This window comes from Triturus cristatus, chromosome 3_1 (assembly GCF_964204655.1).
Source record: "Triturus cristatus chromosome 3_1, aTriCri1.1, whole genome shotgun sequence".
Taxonomy (NCBI): Eukaryota; Metazoa; Chordata; class Amphibia; order Caudata; family Salamandridae; genus Triturus; species Triturus cristatus.
The window spans coordinates 102,102,335-102,128,100 of NC_140583.1; the positions used below are offsets into that span (position 1 = coordinate 102,102,335).

Here is a 25,766-nt window from a genome sequence, read left to right on the forward strand (position 1 = left end):
GAGACCTATTGGCTATGCCAATGCTTGTTTTTCTTTACTTTCAGCCATGCTGCACGTCAACCGTGCTTCTGTATAATATGGCTGAACAAAACACTGACAAAGCCAATAGCTCTTGTGTAGGGGAGACATACTAGCTCGGCCAATGCGCGCTATAAATGACATTACCACAAACTGCATCCATAAATTTGTAAACAACAGATCTAGCTGTGCTCTGCTGGATAGCTAATTAAGACCTACCATTCTATCCTGCTGCATGAGTGTGTCATAATTTTTACACTGTATCTTCAATCAGACATTCGGGGCATATCATCAAGGCACCGCGATAAAATTATCGCCGCTTTAGTGTCCGTTTTCGGGTGAAAAGCGGCGATAATTTTATCGCCTTACCAGCAAGGTCATGCTATCGCGTGAATCCTTGCCTTAGCGCCCTTTCCCTCAACGCCCAGCTTTGCATCTCTAATGAGATGCAAAGTGGGCGTTCCGCACAAAAATAACGTGAGAAATGTCGCTAACCAACATTTCTCCTATCAACAAACCTCCCGCTAACTTGCATGGCGATAAGAAAAATAACACTTACCGCGCTTATCGCTACTTTTCTTACGCCTGCTTTCAATCTGACTTAGCCATTATATCCAATGGAAGGTGGATATAATGGCTAAATCTGCCCTGCCCTAGCAACAACGTATCGCCAATCATTGTGCGATTATCGCTGGATTTCCAGCGATAATCGCATATTTGGCAGCTAACTGGAATTTTTATCGCCTCAGCGATGCGCTTTGTTGATAATGCGATAAATTCCAGAGATAGCCGGTGATAAACATGCAAGCGCTAAGCGCGCTTTGCGATGTTTATCGCCGGCCCTTGATAATATGCCCCTTTGTTTTTTCCACAAACCATATGCAATGGAATCGATGGCCAGCACCCTTACTGTGGAAACTGTTCCAGCACCGGTGGGGAATATTTCACCAATTACTTACTACGGATTCCTGAATACCATCTGTGATGGGTGCTGCTGAATGTGCTTTGATGATGGTGAGTAATTGAGTTAACCGATTTGGATTCAGGGGCGTAACAAAGGCGCACGCAGCGCGGGGGGCCTCGAGATACAGGGGGGCCCCTCAGCACAGTATACTGACATGATAGGTCCTGAGTGAGTCTGGAGGAGGGGGGGGTGGGTTCCATGTACTTTGCATGGGAGCCCCCTAAAGTTTTGTTACGCCACTGTTTGGATTAAGACATTTAAAAGGTTTGAATGGACCTCAAGCCGGCCTTTGAATCACTGACCATTTCTGGCTTCACAAACATGCAACAAGATTTCCAATTATGAGAAGGCATAAAACGTGAAAGGATGTTCAAGCAACTTCACTCGATGGACATGGAAGAAAGTCATTGCCACTCTGTACCTCAATTTAGCACCTCTCAGTCACTCGAGTAGTAAAATAACTTGTCCAAGATCTACAAAGATTTGTTGGAGGCCCTAACACATACAAGCAAATATTTTGATGAATGTTAACAGGGATACATGCTACACATGCATTGTAAAGTTGCGTGATGAGACAAAGCTGTGCACTAGTGACGTCCTCCCTTTTCCACTTGTGTGCGAGGAAGCCGCCTGTCTGTCACTGGAATACCCTAACAGGCTTGGGTGCCACCACCACCAGTGTCTTAACCAGCTACTAAATAAAAATGTTCAGTATGCAGCTTCAACCACTGTGGCACCTAGTGGGTGAGCGAGAACCCTAGCCTCCAAAACTCTGGCTCAGTATGTGACACCTTAGATTGCAGGCAAAAGGGAGGGTGGTTGGCAGAAAACACAGACACCAGGTAGGGAGGGTGGAGGAAATGCAAAACAACGCATTGAAGCAACAACACGTTGAAGCAACAGTGCAGAGTGGGAGAGGGTAAGGGTAACGAGAAGGAGAGGGGGAGACAGGCTGCACCACAAGCACTCTTGTGGAGTTCCGCAACTTAAATTTAAAAAAGTACCACCAAAAGAGCACCACCAGAGGTAGGACACCACTGGGTCCTGAAAGGAGCAGTACTTGGTCTATGCTCCACAGAATGGATAAATATACAAAGAGGTAGAATAGCAGGCATGCAGTGATTAAGAAGAAGCAAGGAAACAAGAGTGAGGATGAAGCCAACCGAAGTATAGCAATGGGTGGGCTCTAAGCTCCATTTAAGCAGAAGGTCTTGTAAGTAACAGCGCATGCGCTGTCTGAGGTGAGACCTAAAAAGGCATTGAACACGATTTTGTGGAAGGAGTTTTACAACACTCAACCAAGCCACAGTGGGACCCTCACCTTCCTTCCAACTGACCTCTCCCTTTTTTCCTGCACAGTGTCTAACACAGTTTACACTGGAAATTCCACATTTATTTCAATGCTTATGACACTGAATATTAACCTATATGACACTCAACAGTGGTTTCAATGCTACTTAAGTAAATTAAATAAATATATTATTTTAACCTTAAAAATAATAGCTGTGTTTCCACACCCTTAGAGCTTTATTTCATATAGGGTGCACTTTCTCAGTTTGCGCAGCGGCGCACCTTCAAACAGATGAGCCAGGCCAAACAGGGAAAGTGTGCCCTATTAGGGTGAATGCGCTGCCCTCGGGGCAGCCGTGAATTCTGCTGCCGTGGGGTAAAGGCATTCAAGTGAAATACAGAGCACCAGCTTCAAACCCACTCTGGGTTTCACATTGCAGGCGGAAACACAACTGCACTTTAAAGAGGGGAGAGAGATCCCCCTGCAGGCGGGTGCAGTGAGTGACTGCACCCGCCTGCAAGGGAAAGTCTGGGGAGTTCATTGGACCCACTAGAGCCCCTCCAGAGGGATGCCATCAGGGTGTGTGCCACTTTCTTGTGGCGCACTGTCAGAGCGTCTCCTGACAGATTTTTTACTTCTGCACCGTATTCATGATACGGCGCGGCGCAGAGGTAAAGAGATTCCCTCGTTTTCAAAAACTGGAAAAATGTGCCCATGCAAATGAGTGAACGCCCTCTTGAGACAGCCCTGGTGCACCATCCGCACCAGCGCTATCTATATAACAGATGGGACTGCACGAGCGTCTGCGGCCCCTTCTGTAATACCATATAGCCCAGGAGACGCACAATGCAGGTGCAAACACCCATTTGCCCCCGGGGCACTTTGGTAATACATCCCCTGGCATTCAATCATCACAAACACAGACGCTAATTAAGACAACTGAAGAGTACTTATTCCCTCAACAGCCGAAGGATAACAGGCGGAGCCTTCCATGCCGCTTTCGATTCTGTTGCTTGGGGTGCACAAACCCGATCAGCATACTCAATGGTTTCATCATGACTGAGCCCAGTACTGCTGTGCACAGCGCCAAGAAGCGGATCGGATGGCGCGGTACATACTGCTCCTGCCAGCAGGCTGCAGTAGTGAGTTGTAGTTGGTTTGGGGACGCACATCCCTCCCTGGCCCCAGCTGACCCCACACCTCTCCAGTTGCAGTCTCACACTCAAGGGGAAATTACATTTTTTATCAGATTCCCAATATCAGCTCATAACGCCGGCATCTTCCAATTAAAGGCAGAGAGCTGGCAGCCTATCTGCGGTGATTTATGGGCTGTGAGGGCAGGCTCTGCCTGAGGCCCACCTGCAGGAGCAGCCCGCCCCGCACACCCCACCCTCCCACTCTGGGGAGTTCTCATCAGGCGCTGGAAAACAGCCTTCATTCCCTGAGCAATGTTAGTAAGAGGGATTTAATTTGTATACAGCGCCTTCTTCCGAAGGCCGGCAGCGTTGCCGTGCTATAGATATACTGAAAAGACTGATGAATACCATTACGCGAGAAGCCCACATTCTATCGACTTCAGAAGGATAAACTGCAGTGCAGATGTCCTGAGATTCCAAATTGCAGCCTTCATACAAATAAGAAGCACTTGCACATTACTCACTGCGGTATCTCTGCAGCCGGGCACTTCTATATACAAATGTGATGCCAAGCAAAGGGCTGGCCAGACTGGCCCGTGCGCCTAGGATGTCATCATTTCACTGCACATGCAGCACTCGGCCTGTGTTCATTCATACATTCAGAGAGTAGGTAGTTCAATGCAGACTTGGGGCTCGTCGGACAGACACTGCACTCCAGTATCCAGATGCTGTATTCGCTGCACTTAGGAGTACAGATGCAGTATTCACTGCACTCTGCTGCTCAGCTTTTATATTCACTGCACTCCAGTGTCCAGCTGCTATATACAGTTCACTCTAGTCTTCAGCTGCAGTGTTCACTGCACTCTGCTGCTCAGTTGTATTGACTGCACTCCAGTGTACAGCTACTATATTCAGTGCACTCCAGTGGCCAGTTGCTTTATTCACTGCTCTTTGGGTTACAGCTGCTGTATTCACAGCACTCTGAAGTCCAAATGCTGTATTCACTTCACTTTGGGGTACAGCTGCTGTATTCACTGCTCTCCGGGGTCCAGCTGCTGTATTCACTGCACTCCGGAATCCAGCTGCTGGTTCCAGATCACTGTAGTGTGCAGCTGCTGTATTCACTTCAATTTTGGGTACAGCTGTTGTAATCACTGCGCTCCAGTGTCCAGCTGCTGTATTAATTGCCCTCTGGTGCTGCATGTGGTGTGAGTGCTGCATGTGGTGTGAGTGCTGCATGTGGTGGTGGTGAGGGTAAAGCAGGGAGTGTGAGTGCTGCATGTGGTGGTGGTGAGGGTAATGCAGTGGGTGTGAGTGCTGCATGTAGTGTGAGTGCTGCATGTGGTGTGAGTGCTACATGTGGTGGTGGTGAGGGTAAAGCAGTGGGCGTGAGTGCTGCATGTAGTGTGAGTGCTGCATGTGGTGGTGGTGAGGGTAAAGCAGTGGGTGTGAGTGCTGCATGTAGTGTGAGTGCTGCATGTGGTGGTGGTGGTGGTAAGGCAGGGGGTGCAAGTGTTGCATGTAGAGTTGGTGAGGGTAAAGCTGTGGATGTGAGTGCTGCATGTGGTGTGAGTGCTGCATGTGGTGGTGGTGAGGGTAAAGCAGTGGGGGTGAGTGCTGCATGTAGTGTGAGTGCTGCATGTGGTGTGAGTGCCGCATGTGGTGGTGGTGAGGATAAAGCAGTGTATGTGAGTGCTGCATGGGGTGGTGGTGAGGGTAAAGCAGTGGATGTGAGTAGTAGTGGTGAGGGTGAAGCAGGAGGTGTGAGTGCTGCATGTGGTGGTGGTAAAACAGGGGGTGAGTGCTGCATGTGGTGAGGGTAAAGCAGGGAGTGTGAGTGCAGCATGTGGTGTTGGTGAGGGTAAAGCAGGGGTGTAAGTGTTGCATGTGGTGCTGGTGAGGGTAAGGCAGGGAGTGTGAGTGCTGCACGTGGTGGTGGTGAGGGTAAAACAGTGTGTGAGTGCTGCATGTGGTGGCGGTGAGGGTAAAGCAGGGGGTGTGAGTGCTGCATGTGGTGGTGGTGAGGGTAAAGCAGGGGGTGTGAGTGCTGCATGTGGTGAGGGTAAAGCACGAAGTTTGAATGCAGCATGTTGGGTTGGTGAGGGTAAAGCAGGGGGTGTGAGTGTTACATGTGGTGAAGGTGAGAGTAAAGCAGGGGGTTTGTGTGCTGCATGTGGTGGTGCTGAGGGTAAGGCAGGGGGTGTGAGTGTTGCATGTGGTGAGGGTAAAGCAGGGGGTGTGAGTGTTGCATGCAGTGGTGGTGAGGGTAAAGCAGGGGGTGTGAGTGTTGCATGTGGTGGTGGTGAGGGTAAAGCGGGGTTGTGAGTGTTGCATGTGGTGAGGGTGAGGATAAAACAGGGGGTGTGAGTGCTGCATGTGGTGGCGATGAGGGTAAAGCAGGTTGTGTGAGTGCTGCATGTGGTGAGGGTAAAGCAGGGGGTGTGAGTGTTGCATGTAGTGGTGGTGAGGGTAAAGCAGGGAGTGTGAGTGCTGCATGTGGTGGTGGTGAGGGTAAAGCAGTGGGTGTGAGTGCTGCATGTGGTGGTGGTGAGGGTAAAGCAGTGGGTGTGAGTGCTGCATGTGGTGAGGGTAAAGCAGGGGGTGTGAGTGTTGCATGCAGTGGTGGTGAGGGTAAAGCAGGGAGTGTGAGTGCTGCATGTGGTGGTGGTGAGGGTAAAGCAGTGGGTGTGAGTGGTGGTGAGGGTAAGGCAGTGGGTGTGAGTGCTGCATGTGGTGGTGGTGAGGGTAAAGCAGGGGGTGCGAGTGTTGCATGTAGAGTTGGTGAGGGTAAAGCAGTGGATGTGAGTGCTGCATGTGGTATGAGTGCTGCATGTGGTGGTGAGGGTAAAGCAGTGGGTGTGAGTGCTGCATGTGCTGTCAGTGCTGCATGTGGTGGTGGTGAGGGTAAAGCAGTGGTGTGAGTGCTGCATGTAGTGTGAGTGCTGCGTGTGGTGTGAGTGCTGCATGTGGTGGTGGTGAGGGTAAAGCAGTGGGTGTGAGTGCTGCATGTAGTGTGAGTGCTGCATGTGGTGAGGGTAAAGCAGGGAGTGTGAGTGATGCATGTGGTGAGGGTAAAGCAGGGGGTGCGAGTGTTGCATGTAGAGTTGACGAGGGTAAAGCTGTGGATGTGAGTGCTGCATGTGGTGTGAGTGCTGCATGTGGTGGTGGTGAGGGTAAAGCAGTGGTTGTGAGTGCTGCATGTAGTGTGAGTGCTGCATGTGGTGTGAGTGCCGCATGTGGTGGTGGTGAGGGTAAAGCAGTGGGTGTGAGTGCTGCATGTGGTGGTGGTGAGGGTAAAGCAGTGGATGTGAGTAGTAGTGGTGAGGGTGAAGCAGGGGGTGTGAGTGCTGCATGTGGTGGTGGCAAAACAGGGGGCGTGAGTGCTGCATGTGGTGAGGGTAAAGCAGGGAGTGTGAGTGCAGCATGTGGTGTTGGTGAGGGTAAGGCAGGGGTGTAAGTGTTGCATGTGGTGCTGGTGAGGGTAAAGCAGGGAGTGTGAGTGCTGCACGTGGTGGTGGTGAGGGTAAAACAGTGTGTGAGTGCTGCTTGTGATGGCGGTGAGGGTAAAGCAGGGGGTGTGAGTACTACATGTGGTAGTGGTGAGGGTAAAGCAGGGGGTGTGAGTGCTGCATGTGGTGAGGGTAAAGCACAAAGTGTGAATGCAGCATGTTGTGTTGGTGAGGGTAAAGCAGGGGGTGTGAGTGTTACATGTGGTGTTGGTGAGAGTAAAGCAGGGGGTGTGAGTGCTGCATGTGGTGGTGCTGAGGATAAAGCAGGGGGTGTGAGTGTTGCATGTGGTGGTGAGGGTAAAGCAAGGGGTGTGAGTGTTGCATGTGGTGGTGGTGAGGGTAAAGGGGGGGGTGTGAGTGTTGTATGTGGTGGTGTTGAGGGTAAAGCAGGGGGTGTGAGTGTTGCATGTGGTGAGGGTAAAGCAGGGAATTTGAGTGTTGCATGTAGTGGTGGGGAGGGTAAAGCAAGGGGTGTGAGTGTTGCATGTGGTGGTGGTGAGGGTAAAGTGGGGGGTGTGAGTGTTGCATGTGGTGAGGGTAAAGCAGGGGGTGTGAGTGCTGCATGTGGTGGTGTTGAGGGTAAAGCAGGGGGTGTGAGTGTTGCATGTGGTGAGGGTAAAGCAGGGAATTTGAGTGTTGCATGTAGTGGTGGGGAGGGTAAAGCAGGGGGTGTGAGTGTTGCATGTGGTGGTGGTGAGGGTAAATCAGGGGGGTGAGTGCTGCATGTGGTGGTGCTGAGGGTAAAGCAGGGGGTGTGAGTGTTGCATGTGGTGGCGGCGAGGGTAAAGCATGGAGTGTGAGTGCTGCATGTGGTGGTGCTGAGGGTAAAGCAGGGGTGTGAGTGTTGCATGTGGTGAGGGTAAAGCAGGGGGTGTGAGTGTTGCATGTAGTGGTGCTGAGGGTAAAGCAGGGGGTGTGAGTGTTGCATGTGGTGGTAGTGAGGATAAAGCAGGGAGTGTGAGTGCTGCATGTGGTGGTGTGAGGGTAAAGCAGGGGGTGTGAGTGTTGCATGTGGTGGTGGTGAGGGTAAAGCATGGAGTGTGAGTGCTGCATGTGGTGGTGCTGAGGGTAAAGCAGGGGGTGTGAGTGTTGCATGTGGTGAGGGTAAAGCAGGGGGTGTGAGTGTTGCATGTAGTGGTGGTGAGGGTAAAGCAGGGGGTGTGAGTGGTGCATGTGGTGGTGGTGAGGGTAAAGCAAGGGGTGTGAGTGCTGCATGTGGTGGTGCTGAGGGTAAAGCAGGGGGTGTAAGTTTTGCATGTGGTAGTGGTGAGGATAAAGCAGGGAGTGTGAGTGCTGCATGTGGTGGTGGTGAGGGTAAAGCAGGTTGTGAGTGCTGCATGTGGTGGTGGTGAGGGTAGAATAGGGGACGTGAGTGCTGCATATGGTGGTGGTGAGGGTAAAGCAGGGGGGTGAGTGTTGAGCGTGGTGTCGGTAACCGTAAAGCAGGGAGTCTGAGTGCTGTGTGTGGTGTTGTTAAGGGTAAACCAGGGGGTGAGAGAGCTGCACGTGGTGGCGCTGAGGGTAGACCAGGGTGTGTGACAGCTGCACATGGTGGCTATGAGGGTAAACCAGGGGGTATGAGAGCTGCACGTGGTGGCGGTGAGGGTAAACCAGGGTGTGTGAGAGCCGCACGTGGTGGCGGTGAGGTTAAACCAGGGAGTGTTAGAGCTGCACGTGGTGGTGGTGAGGGTAAACCAGGGGGTGTGAGAGCCGCACATGGTGGCGGTGAGGGTAAAGCAGAAGGTCCTGTTTTCAGTGTTTATGTTTTTGGTGGATTCTAGTGTTGTTTTCTCATTGTTTCTGAAACCTTTTAAAATCGGTGCTTATCAGTGTTAATTCAGCTGCCTAACTCCAACAAGCATTTGCAATGCAATAGGTCTTGCATTTGCGAGAGTTTGCAGCTATTGGCATTGTAAATGACAATGCCTTTTACTCATGCGTTTCAAAACCTGCAAGCTGTGTGTAAACAAGCACTTTGTAGTCGTTGCTTATGAGAAGCAAGGCTGGCAGTCTCTTTTACTGCCAGTCTTGCTTCTGGTAAGCAAGGACTATACCTACAAAGTGCGTGTTTATGCACCGCTTGCAGGTTTTCAAAATAAAAGGCATTGTCATTTACAATGACAATAGCAGCTATCGGCATTGTAAATGACAATGCCTTTTATTCATTTGTTGTACAAAGTGCTTGTTTAGGCACAGCTTGCAGGTTCTGAAACGCATAAATAAAAGGCATTGTCATTTACAATGCCAATAGCTCCAACTCTCGCAAATGCGAGACCTATTGCATTGCAAATGCTTGTTTTCTAATTCCAAGACCTAAGGCCTCACACACTCACCTACACCGCTTCACAGGTCCGGGGACAGAGTCACGTGCACACACACCTGACCCTTCCTAAGCAGGCCCATCACAGGCTGCCTTTCCTCACTGGACCACTCATATCCAAATACTCCTGCTCACCACACGACACACCATGTGATCCTGGGCATGGACCTCAGTGCCGTGAAGTGAAGCGCTCAGACGTGTCTGCTTGCACAGCACTGCCTTTCACACGACCAGTCGGGCCACTCTGCCACAACGCACCGCTGACTCTGAAACGAGACCCCGTGTCCTCTGCGAGGTTCGCCACGCAGAGCCTGGCTCCCAGCCCAGGGCCACATGGCCCCGTCGCCGCTTCACGTCCCACGCAAGCAACACTTCAAAGGCAGGCGACGGTCTTGATCTTCAAATATGTAATCCAAACCTTGAGGGGGGCCAAGGACCACCCCGATTCAAAGGAAAGAACAAATAAACCTGCCCCGTCTGCATTAAAGACAGGCACGCGCGGCTTAGTGAAGTCTGCTGTGGCGAAGACACACTAATGCCTGGCATGTGTCCGAAGGGCTGGCCTGCCTTGACTGTCTCTTATCCATTCTACGATATTAATGTGTTGACGTGAAATGTTCACCTTGACCACGTCGCGCCCCCCAAGATTAAAACTACATGTGGTTTCCCCAGGGATCCTTTACATGGAAACACTTTGGTGGAACAAGGTTTATCACACCAGGTCCCAGATATTGGAACTCCCCACCTCTAGAGATTAGGTCCTGCACAGACCTCATGACTTCCCGCAAACTCCTAAAACATGGCTAGTTAGACAGGTATATGAGCAACATACCACCCTAACAGGTTTCAGAGTAGCGCCAGGAAACCAATTTGGTACGTGTGCCCTACAAATTTAGTATAACATAACACAACAAGTGTTGGATTGGGTTTCATAATCTTTTAGGAGCAGAACATAATGTGTTTCTTGCACAAACTGAGAGATTCGAAATCAGAGCTTGTGGAACCACACAGGATGTTTCACAAGGTGACAGCAAGCCATATTGTTGGAATAAACAATTTAATAAAAAAAAGTAATTACACTATTTTGAAATTAATTAGATGGAGGTCAACCAGTTTAACGATATTTTGGACGAATAGTTATGGTTAAAGGTGAGATAAGGTTACATCGTTTTACAAAATCGACTAAAATTGCAGTGCAAGTTGTATCAGTCAATAACATTAACTAACAACATTATATAACGATCAGTACACAAACGGCCAACATTTTCAGTGCCAAAAAAAAAAAAAAAAAACATTTGCACATATGTTCCCGATTGTTGTGGTTAGCATTAGGTTTTGAATTAGGGAAGGAGGTGCTGAGCCAATTCACGCATTAAAACTGATTGATTGCTACGAATATTAGTTCAAATTACATGCCGTCTTCTGGAATTAAGCTTTAATTTTAAGTAAATTAAAAGTAAGAATGAACCGTAATATTTATCTTGGTTTGATTTATATGAACTATTGAAGAACAAAGCTGGAATAAGACTCCATCATCTAATTTAATGTAACTTTATTTGCAAGAATATGCAATAAAACTCGAATTATCTGGTTAGTTAAGATAGATCCCGAGAATGCCAGGTCAGTATTGGCAGTAGGGAGGCCAGAAACCAGGAGATGTTGCGGAGATATTGGTCATTTGAAGTAAACAATAGGATAATAATACAATGTGAAAGGAAGCAAAAGTAGGGAGCGCTGGCCGAAAAGGTAAATACGGCAGAGCTAGCAGTTTTATCTATTTTTATTGCGTGCTGTAGGAAGGTGAGATTGTCCCAACGAATCACTTGCCAAGAATGCTGCACTAGCGAAGGGTGGCAGTATCCATTCAGAGACAGTGTCATGAAGCAGCCAGGGACAGCGAGCATATGTTGCCCGTGTACTGGGTGAGAGTACAAAGACAGAGGCTGTTGCCCCCCCCTACTGTCTGATATTCACAGCTTTTTAAGCGCCCATCCCATCATTAGATACCCGTGATGTCAGCTTGTGTTGATAAAACGTAGGGAAGGGGGTAACTCACACGTTACCTTCATCTTGCTTTATTGTGCTGTAGCGGCTGGAAACACACTTCTAAGCCACAAAGGACTCTAATTTGGCCCAATTGAAAAGCACAACAGGATTTCATGTCCGTACCATAACCGCCATTTTCAAGGCCTTGTTGCCCATGCCATATTTTCCAGCCTGAGAAACAGAGTTAGGTGTTGCTCTTCTTCGCTCAGTCTTTCCTTGTAGCACAGGGGCTTTAACCGTTCGCAAAGTTTGGTCCGCGAGCTGAAAGATATGTATCCTTCAGAAGCAAATTCTCATCTGTAGCAGGCAGCATTAAATATAGTTGCCCTGCCTAGAAATCATGCAAACCCCGAAGCAGCTGCATGGCGGGAACCATAAACACTATCAACACATCACCTTTTTAGACAAAGTGGAAAATTAAACCTTCTTCGTGCCAGGAAAGATACTCTGTTTTCCGTAAATACATCCACCTTCTCCTGCAGAAAACAGTCTTCCATTGTTTATAAAATTATGTTCAAGGAACGAAGGGTATAGATGGATTGAAGAAACCATGGTTCAGTACTGGTTCTACAATGCAGGTTTTAGATCGTCACACAATTACGTTAGGATGATCCGCAGTTGCATCGCAAAGAAGTTAGGAACATCAGTCACGTATAAGCTGAACAGCAGTGGGGCCAACAGACTTCTTTGCGCCAATTCGCTTTTGGTGGAAACCCCCCTCTGTTAGTCGGCGCTGGTGTTCTGAGTAAAGTTCCAAATTACAGAACAGGATCCATGATTTAGCCCACTAAAAGCTAGCTCGCAGGGGCAGGGCACCTATAACAGCGAAGGGAGGAAGGGGGTGCTCTGGCAGCGACGGAAGCCTCCCCAGAGCTGTGGCGGAGTTACAGGGCGATCTGGAGGCAGAAGGGTACAGTAAGGGTACCTCTGCGACAGGCGGTACAGTAAGGGTACCCCTGTCCGGCACAGTAAGAGTGCCCGAGCCAAGATCCGGGAGCCGAAGGAGGTTCTGGGAAGACCGCGACGGCGCCCCGTTAGTCCTTCGGGCGGTTGGGGGGCCTGACCAACCGGGGGTGTGCCATAACACGCTCCGCCCCCTGTAAAAAGGGGGCGGGAGTATTCGATCACGTGAACCAAAGGAGGATCTGAAAAGAATGTGCCGCGCTGTCGGGCATCGACCCACCGTGCGTGCTGGCTCGTAAGGCGGGCGGAGCAGCGAGGGGCTGCTTGCCCTGGATCGCCCATAAGATAACCCACTCTATCGTCATACTTATGTTGTATGAAATAAACCTGCAGCAGTTCTTCACCCATAACGAATGTGTCAGTGTAATCCTTGGGTGACATCTGTGCATGCGTGTTGAGTGGAGCGGATGACGGTGTGGTCACTATGCCGCAGGCCGCGTCCCACGCAGGGGGACATTAGCAGGTCAGCCCTCTAGTGGCCACCCGTCAGAGCCTCCCCCCCCTTTGTTCCTCCTCTCTCGCGAGGTCGCGCCCTGGGAGGGGAGGCCCCAATCAATGGCCCTGCTGGGGGAGGTGGGCCACTGGGCTGGGCGGGGCGGGGCCAGGCCTATTTATGCCTCCCGCCTCCGTAGATCGCCCTCTGCTTCCTGTTTCCCTCCTGGCCGCGCGAGATCCCACCCTTTCCGCTTACCCTGCGTGGCGTAGGCAGCGCGCAACTGGGATGTTATAATGTTTTTTCTTGTGTTGCAGGCGGAGTTACAGGGCGATCTGGAGGCAGAAGGGTACAGTAAGGGTACCTCTGCCACAGGCGGTACAGTAAGGGTACCCCTGTCCGGCACAGTAAGGGTGCCCGAGCCAAGGTTCGGGAGCCGAAGGAGGTTCTGGGAAGACCGCGACGGCGCCCCGTTAGTCCTTCGGGCAGTTGGGGGGCCTGACCAACCAGGGGTGTGCCATAACATGCTCCGCCCCCCGTAAAAAGGGGGCGGGAGTATTAGATCACGTGATCCAAAGGAGGATCTGAAAAGAATGTGCCGCGCTGTCGGGCATCGACCCACCGTGCTTGCTGGCTCGTAAGGCGGGCGGAGCAGCGAGGGGCTGCTTGCCCTGGATCGCCCGTAAGATAACCCACTCTATGGTCATACTTATGTTGTATGAAATAAACCTGCAGCAGTTCTTCACCCATAACGAATGTGTCAATGTAATCCTTGGGTGACGTCTGTGCATGCGTGTTGAGTGGAGCGGATGACGGTGTGGTCACTATGTCTCTGCCCCGACCCCCACCACCCCAACGGGCCATGAGTCTTTGAGTCTGACATATATAGGAGTCTGACGGAGACATTCAAAAGGCGTAGGAAGTGACTGTCTCTGCCCTGGCCCCCACCACCCCAACAGGGCATGCAGTGGCGTCACTAGGGTTGGTGTTACCCGGTGCGGGTAACTCATGGTGTCACCCCCTCACGACTTACAGCATGGACCTCCGCCGCTCCGAGTCCGCCAGTGGACAGAGTTGGCGCCCTATCTCACAGACCGAAAAAAAAAACGTTCAAATGATGCTGCAAATGGCGTCCCATCATTACTGTGAGGTAAAGTTCACAGTCAGGGTCTTGTCCTCGGGCCAGGGGACCAACGTGACGTCACTGCCCATGCGAGCAGGAGTTTGGGGCCGGTGCTACGCTCCTGTGATGCTCAGCGTGCGTCCCTGTCACTGCGTTTGTAGCATCTTGTCCTGTTTGCAGCGACTGCCTTCTATGACAGTTTGCTTTTTCTGGAGCGGCCTCGCCTCACAGTATTTCTTTGTTCCCCTCCTTTCATGTTGTCTTGTACTTTGCATGCGTGCCTTGTTCCTGCTGCCAGGACCTTGCTGGGTGGCATCAGCTGGCACCTTTTAGCCCCTTTCTTCCTCTGTCCATGAGCCGTCTCTGCTGGCATTCCCTTCCTTCGACCCCGAGTTCCCTTTGCTGCTTCTCTTGGCCTGAGGATCTGCTCCTGGTCCCGGGTACCACCCTGTCCCAGTCTTAGCTCTGCAACCCCCGTGGCGTTGTGCTGTTGTTGCCCCAGGGCCTGTGAGTACAGTTTGCTGTGACCTCTGGTTTCTGCTCACAGGGCCCCCTAGTTGTTTCTGGTGTCACGTGTCCACTCTTCAGTAATACCTGCTGTCTTGGGTCTCTGTCTCTAGTTCGCCCCAAGTTTTCTCATTCCTCCTTCAGCTGCCCCCTCTCCCGGGTTCTGCTTTCTCTTCTCACTACGACGCCCAGTACCATTCATTCCCAAACTGCCCCTTACTCTCTGTTCCAAAGAGGGCCTGAAGCTTCGGGTGTTGCATCTCCACCCTCTCAGGTCGCACCTGCCTCGGCCCTCTTGTCAGACTTGCTCCAGCTTCACACCGAGGAGTCGAGATGCAACACCCGAGGCGTCGTAGTGAGAGGGCAGAACCTAGGACTGACTACTGGCACGGCTTTCTTTCTCAGGCCCCTCTTGGAAGTTCGCTCTTCATTGTAAATTTGCATTTTTTCCTGTACATTCCTCACCCCTGCGTGCTGTGTTGGATTTTGTGTTTGAATGCCCTTCATTTTTAGTCTCCTGTTTTTCTTTGTAATGTTCTATTTTGTACCACTTTTCTCTTGTAACGTGACTGGCTCTATTGTACAGCGCTCTGACACCTTCGGGTAATGTCCACGCTTTAAAAAATTGCACTAAATAAAATAAATAAAACGGCTTCAAGCATCCTTCAGGGACCTACCAGAAGACCCCATACCAGGACATCCCCTAATCTGAAGGCCCCATACCCTATACCAGGACATCCCAAACTATGAAGATCCCAACCATGCCCTAAACCAGGACATCCCTTACTCAGTAGACCCCATACCCTACACCAGGATATCCCGTACTGCCATCAAGCCTGGGTGCATATTATCAAGAAAAGCAAAAACTTTATCGCGGGTTTAGCAGCAGGAAACTGCCGCTAAAGCGGTGATAATGGACTTGATAATATGCATTTGAGAATTCCCATAGAAGCCCAGGTTCTGGTGTTAACATGGGCTTCTATTGAAATTCTCAAGGGCATATTTCTGGATAATATGCCCCCAGGTTTTTCACGTGTCTTGCTTCTGTCCTCTCTCTGTCTGTCTCTCTCTCTCCTCTCTGTCTCTCTCGGTCTCTGTCTCTCACTCCTCTCTCTCTCCTCTTCCATCTGCCCCTCTCTCTCCTTCTCTGTCTCCCTCTCCCCCCTCTCTCTCTCCCCACCTCTCTCTCTTCTTCTCTCTGTCTCTCTCTCCCTTTGCCCCTGTCCGCCAACCATCCTCCCACCTCCATGTTCAGCTTCCAGTCCGCCTGGCCTGTACCACAGACCCCCCAGCCTCTTGACATCCACAGACCAACAGAGAAGGCACACTGTCGACAACTGACAGGGACGGGGGCTGAAAACAGGGAAGATGCGCAGGTTATTGTATGGACAGATGAGTAACGACAGATGGACATGTCACAGACGGACACGCAGTGTGTAGTAGGACTGAGGAAGGGTGCGCGAGGAGGAATGCCGGGGGAAGAGGGGTAAATACAGGGAGAAGGGAGATAAAAGCGGACATTGTTTGAGCTCCATGGTGGTCAATGATTAGAATAAAAGCAGAAGTCACGAGCTTGTGGGTGTGACATCGATGAAGCAGAGAGCCAATCACAACGGGCCTCGGGAGAAAGATCACTCAGATTGGATACAACATTGATTGCTGGAAAGAACATTCTGAAATAAAAGTTTCACCACGTCAGTAGGTGTGAAGATGTTATTAACAGCATTTCATGATTTTGCCCCCAGTCAGCACTTGAACTGCGACTTTTTTAACACAATGTGAAAGACACACAAAGGAAGTTTCTGGTGTGGGCTGAGTCGCAGTGAAAATGTCTGATAATCAATATTTGGTTGATTAAGTCCTGCCATTAGTCCGTCTTCTGTTTCTACACCCCTGGGTGGGCGGCCAGAGTTTGAGGGGGCGGAAGAGCAGGTGCCCAGGTAATCACAGTGCCCCCTGGCTGCCCCCTCAGGTGTGAACATTGAACACACCTGTAGAGACGTGTCCTCGGCGGAGGGGGAGGGACTTACAGCCCTCCTCGCTCATGCAGGAGGCTGCACACAGACCTGGCAGGCTTTAATAAACCACAGACCACTTGTGCCCCCCCCCCTCCTTTCCCCCCACACACACAGCACTCAATCTTAAATATCACAGCAGACAGGAAGGGATTCATCGCCACCGGTAAAGGCCCAAGATCAACCGATGATGCAGCAGAAAATGATTCTCCAAAAGAAATAGCGCTGAGTGGCCCTGAAGAGAGGGGCGAGGAGCTTTACCTCCGTGTAAACCTTGTCCAAGGATACTGGCTCCACCTTGAATAATGACAAGAAAATACTTGTCGAATCAATGTGAGTACATGGGGTCACGTGCCCCACGGGAGCGCACACATCAGCGCTGCTTTGGGTAATGACATGCTACTTCGTGTCCTGGCTGACTGACTGAAAAGTAAAGGAGTCTGACGGAGACTGTCAGAAGGCGCCGGAAGTGACTGTCTCTGCCCCGACCCCCACCACCCCAACGGGCCATGAGTCTTCGTGTCTGACATGTAGAGGAGTCTGACGGAGACAGTCAGAAGGCGCAGGAAGTGACTGTCTCTGCCCTGGCCCCCACCACCCCAACAGGCCATGCTACTTCGTGTCCTGGCTGACTGACTGACATCTAAAGTAGCCTGACGGAGTCTGTCCGAAGGGCTGGCCTGACTTGACTGTCTCTGCCCCGGCCCCCACCACCCCAACGGGCCATACGATTTAGTGTCCTGACTGATTGTCTGACATATAAAGGAGTCTGACAGAGACTGTCAGAAGGCGCCTGAAGTGACTGTCTGCCCCGGCCCCCACCACCCCAACGGTGCGACTTCGTGTCCTGGCTGACTCTCTGCATGTAAAGGAGTTTGACGGAGTCTGTCAGAAGACGTCGAAAGTGGCTGTCTCTGCCCCAGCCCCCTCCACCCCAACTGGCCATGAGACTTCGGGCCGATTTATGTTCCCTGGCGCACCCCTGCAAATCAGCATGGATGCGCCAGGGAAGATGCGTCACGCAAGTTTACCCTTGCGCCACAATAGATGCGCCGCATTTACAATGCAGCGCATCGTGGCGCAAGGATAAACAGATGCGTGACGCATTTGATGGCGGAAGGGCGGCGCATTGCTGGAGTTGCGTCGCAAGCGCAACGCAGCTCCAGCAAGGCTCGGGGGTGCCCTATCGGTACAATGCTGCGTCAATCCTTACGCCTGCTTCAAGCAGGCGCAGGGATTTGACGCAGCATGGGCGGAAAAGTGACTGAGTGAAATCTTGTAGATTTCACTCAGCCACTTTTCGGAGGCGTTCCTGCGCCGGAACGCCCCCCCCCTGTGAAGGTACGCCCACATGTGGCGCAAGCTTTACAACGTGACGCATCTCCCTAGATGCGTCACGTTGTAAATCTGCCGCAGCATGGCGCTGGCTTTTCGCCGCCGCTGCGTCACAAAAGTGACGCAACGGCGGCACAAAAGTGAGGCACAGGGCTTATAAATCTGCCCCTTCGGGTGCTGGCTGACTGTCGGACATGTAGAGGGGTGTGACGGAGTCCGTCAGAAGGGCTGGCCTGCCTTGACTGTCTCTGCCCCGGACCCCACCACCCCAACGGGCCATGAGATTTCGTGTCCTGGCTGTCTGACATGTAAAGGAGTCTGACGGAGGATAACAACACCTAGCATCTGCAGGTCAGGCATGTGCAGTGAGACTAGAGCAGACCTTTTAGCAGCCCAGATTGCTCGTGCATGGAGCCTGAACACCATTATGACGCACTGACAGGCTGGTGAGAAACTCGGTCAGCTGCAGACTGTTCTCCAGAGCTCTCACTCAAGTCCCCTCATGAACACTCACCCACAACCAGAACTCACCCAGATACCTAGAAACGACTTAGTTCACATAAAAGAGTTGTATGTTGCATGAAAAAGAGTACAGAAAAACAACATATGGAAAACAAATATGAAATTCATTTGACCAGTGGACATGTTAGTCTGTTATTTGGATTGAAAAGGATAGTGGATGGAGGGTAGAGGGAAGGGTTTGCATTTATATAGCGCATGCTTCTCCTTATGAGGTTTTGAAGCACTTTTCGGCGAGTAGCACGCTACTCCAGAATCCAAGAAGAATTAGTGGTGAATTAGTGTAGGGAAATATGAAATTAATTTGATTTGAGAGTGAAGGTGCAGGATATATTGTGAGAGATATAGGGTGAGATATAGGGTAGTGCACTGGAGATGCTGAATTAGAAGCAAATTAATAAATATTAAAATACATACGTACATGGAAGGTATATATGTATAAGGAAGGTAATGTTGCTGTATTTAAAAAAAAAAATTGTAATTCACTAGTGAAGCAATTGTAGATAGTTATGCTAAAAGATATACTTATTTATGCAGTCACATATACGTTAAACATAGAATAATGTAACTATAAGTAATACGTACATTTGTTAAGCAGAACTAATGTATATCTATAACTTTAAAAACAATTTTATACACGTTTATCCAACGCAATACACATATGTAGGTACCTCAATAGTCCAAATAAATGCTTATATAAAAATGTTAACTAATGTGGGCAAGAGTACCCCTCCGAGTCAGCCACTACCGCATTCCGCACAACCGCACGTACATACAGGGGGGCAGATTTATGAGCCCCTTGCGCCACTTTTGCGTCACTTTTCCCATGTTAAAAGTGACGCAAAAGTGGCGCAAGGGGCTCATAAATCTGCCCTAGGGTGTCTAATGCGCAAACTTCCCAGCAGGAGGTCTTAAAAAGACCCTATACATATCTTCAAGGCGGGTCTAAACATGCCATGAGATGAAGAAAAACCAGGACTGAAAATAAATCAATATCAATATCAGAACCCACAGAGACGTGTAAGAACCGTGGCCCCCACATACTGACAGCAACTGGGGAAACCTAAGCTACCAGCACCGTAAGCACTAGGGGCTGAGAAATGTTATGATCTTTAAACACAAGGATACAGAGGCCCATGGGAAAACAGGTTTGCACATACCTGCTCTAGGTGGCCCAGCTCTAGCCATAAAAAGATGCCTTCATAACTAGCAAGCAGCCTGCCAAACGGGTCGCATTGTATCAGTCCATCTCGGTAACGTCTGTCTTTTGGCTGCACACAGAATTGTTTTTTACTTTAAAAAAAACACAAATTTCGACCTAGACAGTTTTGCAAGCTTACTTATGATCTAAAACTGCTTATTAGAGCCGAGGGCAGGGTCGGATGGTAATGAGGACAATGGGCCGGTGTCTGAGTTGCAGCTATGGGCCGCTTTTTGGCCCAGTGGTGGCCGATTTGGGCTGTGTGTGGTGTGTTCAGATGCCGCCAGCGGCCCAGTGGGGCCTTGAGCGGCCTTTTTTATAGATTTTTTTGCATATTTATATAGCGCGAACTCGACCCGAAGGTATTGGAGCGCTTTACATAGCACCGTATTTACATTACACATTCAGGCACGGGGAGATTAAGGGGCATATCAACAAGGGCTTTATCTCTGCTTTTTTGGCTTTAAAAGCCAAAAAAGGAGAGATAAAACTAGCGCCCTATCAACAACAGGGTGCTAACATGCAAATTTGCATGTTAGCACCCTTTTACTCTACGCTTCCCCTTGCATCTCTAATGACATGTAAAGGGGGCGTTCCAGAGTAAAATAATAGGAGAAATGTCGCTAAGCGACATTTCTCCTATTATCAAGAATGTCGCTAACCCTGTTAGAGACAAAAAAAGCAGCGCTAACCACAGTTAACGCTGCTTTTTTACATCTGGTATTTTTCTGACTTAGCCATGATATCCTATGGAAGGAGGATATCATGGCTAAGTTTGCCTGTCCCTATCAACAAGGTAATGTGAGATTATCGCTGGGTTTCCAGCGATAATCTCACGTTAGCCTGTTAGCGTGAGGATTTTTATCGCTGATGAGATAAGCGTTGCTAATAGCACGCTATCTCAGCGATAAAAATTCACGCTAGCCGGCGATAATTATCCTAGCGCTAAGTGCGCTTAGAGATAATTATCGCCGGTTGTAGTTGATATGCCCCTAAGTGATTTGCCCAGAATCACAGGACGTGGACGCGACCACGAGGCTCGAACCCTGGTTTCCTGCACCATTGAAGGCAGGTGAGCCCTTTTGCAAACAGGGCGGCAGGGTCGTTTCCAGGCTCTCTCTGGGACCGCCCATTAATGTATGCAGATTGGGCGGCTGGGGGTCTGTAGTTGAAGGTAGTTTGTAAGTACCACATTTGCCGCAGACTTTAAAGGCATGGCCACCTGAAAAACTCATGAAATTATAAACTATCCATGACACATTGTACATATAATTTTGTTTCAATTAATAAAAATTGTTACAAAAGACCATGCTTGATGTGTACTTCCAAGATCCTTTTTCGACCGTTAATAAAACAATATCATTTCAATTAATTTCATACGTTTCAGAACCATATGGAAAGTTAAAAAAACTATATAATTTCAGTTGATTTCATACTGTCAATTACACTTTGACAGTCACTTCAAAAGTACCATGAAACAGCGCTTTGCGAAGGACGCCTCCGTTGATATAGAATGCCCTATATATACCAAAGGGTAAGGAGCCCCCATGTTCCTATCCAAGGACGATCTCAAAGTAAAACACGCGGTAACACACTGTTCACTGCCCCAATGCCCTGAGGTGGAACCGAGGCCCTGGGAGGGAAGGCGGCGTGGAGGGAGCCCCAGGCCTGGTGTGGGAGCGGTAGGTTAAAACAGAGGGTGACACTAAACTCGCACTCTTTGGGGCATATTATCAAGCTCGACGTTAAAATGTTCTCCGCGTTACCAGCAGAAAACTGCCGCTAAAGCGGCGATAACGGGCTTGATGATATGCTGCAGAGAATTCCCTTAGAAGCCCATGTTGACACCAGCACTGTTCCAACCTACCCTATCCCTAATATGGTGTGTCAAGCCTCAAGCAGGCGCAGGGTTTTGGCGGATCAGCGTTGGGAAAGTGACTCAGTCAAATCTTATAGATTTGACTGAGTCACTTTTCAGGGGCGTTCCTGCGACGGAACGCCCCCCACCTCTGTCGACACGTCCACGTGAAACCTGACGTAGGTTTTACGTGGCGCAGGGCTTTACATCGTGACGCATCTCCATAGATGCGTCACGATGTAAATATGGCGCAACGTGGCGCAGGGTTTACACCGCCGCTGCGTCACAAAAGTGACGCAACGGCAGCGTAAAAGTGGCACATCTCCAATATAGATCTGCCCCAATGTGTTTGGAACTTAAGACACCTACAGCAAGCAAAAGTCGCCTTCACACATCACTCAGAGACACAGATGACAATAACACAACAGGTGCAATACTCTGAACTGTACTCTGTTACCTGTCAGCCTCATAAACAGATGTATGGTACGCAAAGGATTCTGGGGGTACATATGCTAATTAGCATTCCCATTCAAAGGGCCCGGTCGCCGCTGGAGCAAAAATTCCTCGCAGCAATAGAAGGACTCTTCGAGAGAGAGAGAGAGATGAGAGATGAGAGAGAGATGAGGTAGAAAGAGAGAGAGAGCGTCAGAGAGAGAGAGAAAAAGTCTCAGAGAGAGAGAGAAAGCGAGTCTCTTCGAGAGAGAGAGAGAGTGAGAGAGAGAGTGAGAGAGATAGTGAGAGAGAGTGAGTGAGAATGAGTGAGAGAGAGAGTGAATGAAAAAGTGAGAAAGAGTGAGAGAGAGAGAGAGAGAGAGGGAGTCTCTGAGAGAGGGAGAGAGAGAGAAAGAGTCTCTTCAAGAGAGAGAGAGAGAGTAAGAGAGTGTCTCTGAGAGAGAGAGAGAGAGAAAGTGAGAGAGAGTAAGAAAGTGAGAGAGAGTGAGTGAGTGAGAGAGAGAGTGACTGAAAGAGTGAGAGAGAGAGTGTCTGAGAGAGAGAGAGAGAGTGTCTGATAGAGAGAGAGTGTCTGAGCGAGAGAGAGAGTGTCTGAGAGAGGAGAGAGAGAGAGACACTGAGAGAGAGAGAGTCTCTGAGAGAGAGAGAGAGAGAGAGAGAGAGAGAGAGAGAGAGAGAGTCTCTGAGAGAGAGAGTGTCTCTGAGAGAGAGAGAGAGAGAGAGAGAGAGAGAGAGAGAGAGAGAGAGAGAGAGAGAGAGAGAGAGAGACGCTTATTGCTCACTCAGGGCAGGAGAGGTTTTTGTCCACACGGAGGTGGCTTGCTCCCTGCCAACAAAGTCAGGACAGAGGGAGGCATGAATACTAGTAATGGTTTAAAACTATGACATTTAATAAGTTATAGTGGTGGTGTATTTGAATTGCCTTTATTTTGTTAGATTGGAGTCCGTTATTATTTAGATGTAATTCTATAGTTTTGAATAAAATAACATTATAATATAACAAGGTTGACTTCATCAATACAATTTTTTTTATTTACTACATTAGATTTGATCAGTGGGTGACATTTACTGATAACAAAGGATTCTAAACATAATAGTAAACATGGGTCCCCGTCCTCTGGGTGGGTAGAGGCCGTAACTATGATGCAGTGGGCCCCGGTGCCACTGCACCTGCTGGATTATTGCTAGCTCCGCCCCAAAGAATACCTCTGTGCCCACACAACACAGCCAACAAACCTATCAATTTCTTATGTGCTCTGTACAGAGGGCACTGTTTTTTCAGGGGGTCTCAATCTATTGTGCCCACACTGCTCCCATTGGCACGTTTAGCCAGGGGCATCGCTTCAGGGGGGTGTTTGGGGTGTTACAACCCAACCCCCCCCACACCCCAATAAATGTCTTTGTAGTAATTAGTTGGGTACAGGTGCTTTAAGTCAGGTATGGCAAAGTGTGTGTCGGATTTTCTTTCGGATTTTTAAATACACATGCTGACAAAAACACAAAACTCTCGGTTATTTCCCAGAATAACGTGTTTTATTTACCCCCCATGAATACTAATAACACGTTAAGGCTATAATAACCTAATGTGGTTAAAACACCAAATTCAGATCCAGTCCGGATGTTTTATACAGTTCGTTAGTTCTCTTTCTTTGACAGTAAAACCAGTCTCCTTGGAGACTGTCAAAAATTGCAATGTCGACTATATTTCAAGTCGCCACAGCGGGGTATTGGGTAAAGTTTTCAATAAGCAATAATCACGCCTCGGTTAGACCTCATTGGCTACGATACTGCCACTGCGCAAAGCTAAAGACAGGTAAGTCATTCGAGGTACGCACCGGAGATGGAACTTAAGACACCTACAGCGAGCAAAAGTCGCCTTCACACATCACTCAGAGACACAGATGACAATAACACAACAGGTGCAGTACTCTGAACTGTACTCTGTTACCTGTCAGCCTCATAAAAAGATGTATGGTGCGCAAAGGATTCTGGGGGTACATATGCTAATTAGCATTCCCATTCAAAGGGCCCGGTCACCGCTGGAGCAAACATTCCTCGCAGCAATAGAAGGACTGACTCTTCGAGAGAGAGAGATATGAGAGATGAGAGAGAGAGAGATGAGGTAGAAAGAGAGAGAGAGGAAGAGAGAGAGAGAAAGAAAAACTTTCTGAGAGAGAGAAAGCGAGTCTCTTCAAGAGAGAGAGAGAGAGAGAGACGCTTATTGCTCCCTCAGGGCAGGAGAGGTTTTTGTCCACACGGAGGTGGCTTGCTCCCTGCCAACAAAGTCAGGGCAGAGGGAGGCATGAATACTAGTAATGGTTTAAAACTATGACATTTAACCCCTTCCCCGCTCATGACGGAACCGCTCCGTCATGAGCCACGGTTGCCGTGTGCTCATGACGGAACGGTTCCGTCATGACACGACCGTTGGCGGCCGCTCCGCCCACGCGGCGCTGTTTCCCCACCTGTGCGGGGGGACAACACAACTGGGCGGAGTCATGACGGAACAATTCCGTCATGAGCACAGCTCAACTGTGGCTCATGACGGAGCGGCTCCGTCATGAGCACCGGGCCACCGCGCTGCCCCCCCCCAGCGCCGCGGCGGAATTCCCGCCGCGGCGAAGGGGTTAATAAGTTATAGTGGTGGTGTATTTGAATTGCCTTTATTTTGTTAGATTGGAGTCCGTTATCATTTAGGTGTAATTCTATAGTTTTGAATAAAATAACATTATAATATAACAAGGTTGACTTCATCAATACAATTTTTTTTTATTTACTACATTAGATTTGATCAGTGGGTGACATTTACTGATAACAAAGGATTCTAAACATAATAGTAAACATGGGTCCCCGTCCTCTGGGTGGGTAGAGGCCGTAACTATGATGCAGTGGGCCCCGGTGCCACTGCACCTGCTGGATTATTGCTAGCTCCGCCCCAAAGAATACCTCTATGCCCACACAACACAGCCAACAAACCTATCAATTTCTTATGTGCTCTGTACAGAGGGCACTGTTGTTCAAGGGGGTCTCAATCTATTGTGCCCACACTGCTCCCATTGGCACGTTTAGCCAGGGGCGTCGCTTCAGGGGGGTGTTTGGGGTGTTACAACCCAACCCCCCCCACACCCCAATAAATGTCTTTGTAGTAATTAGTTGGGTACAGGTGCTTTAAGTCAGGTATGGCAAAGTGTGTGTCGGATTTTATTTCGGATTTTTAAATACACATGCTGACAAAAACACAAAACTCTCGGTTATTTCCCAGAATAATGTGTTTTATTTACCCCCCATGAATACTAATAACACGTTAAGGCTATAATAACCTAATGTGGTTAAAACACCAAATTCAGATCCAGTCCGGATGTTTTATACAGTTCGTTAGTTCTCTTTCTTTGACAGTAAAACCAGTCTCCTTGGAGACTGTCAAAAATTGCAATGTCGACTATATTTCAAGTCGACACAGCGGGGTATTGGGTAAAGTTTTCAATAAGCAATAATCGCGCCTCGGTTAGACCTCATTGGCTACGATACTGCCACTGCGCAAAGCTAAAGACAGGTAAGTCATTCGAGGTACGCACCGGAGATGGAACTTAAGACACCTACAGCGAGCAAAAGTCGACTTCACACATCACTCAGAGACACAGATGACAATAACACAACAGGTGCAGTACTCTGAACTGTACTCTGTTACCTGTCAGCCTCATAAAAAGATGTATGGTGCGCAAAGGATTCTGGGGGTACATATGCTAATTAGCATTCCCATTCAAAGGGCCCGGTCACCGCTGGAGCAAACATTCCTCGCAGCAATAGAAGGACTGACTCTTCGAGAGAGAGAGATATGAGAGATGAGAGAGAGAGAGATGAGGTAGAAAGAGAGAGAGAGGAAGAGAGAGAGAGAGAGAAAAAGTTTCTGAGAGAGAGAAAGCGAGTCTCTTCAAGAGAGAGAGAGAGAGTGAGAGAGTGTCTCTTCGAGAGAGAGTGAGAAAGTGAGAGAGAGAGTGACTGACAGAGTGAGAGTGTGAGAGAGAGTGTCTCTGAGAGAGTGACTCTGAAAGAGTGAGTGAGAATGAGTGAGAGA

The 25,766-nt window shown here is 49.3% G+C and overlaps 1 protein-coding gene and 2 non-coding genes across 3 annotated transcripts in view; all 3 read right to left on the reverse strand.

Annotated features, from left to right (window-relative positions):
• TRIM44 (tripartite motif containing 44) overlaps positions 1 to 25,766 on the reverse strand; it is a 410,675-nt gene that overhangs the window by 38,403 nt on the left and 346,506 nt on the right. The window lies entirely within an intron of this gene.
• Positions 23,357 to 23,496, reverse strand: LOC146859760 (U4 spliceosomal RNA). The gene has a single exon (XR_014979403.1). It is a non-coding gene; the product is annotated as a U4 spliceosomal RNA (small nuclear RNA).
• On the reverse strand, positions 25,097 to 25,236 carry LOC146859761 (U4 spliceosomal RNA). The gene has a single exon (XR_014979389.1). It is a non-coding gene; the product is annotated as a U4 spliceosomal RNA (small nuclear RNA).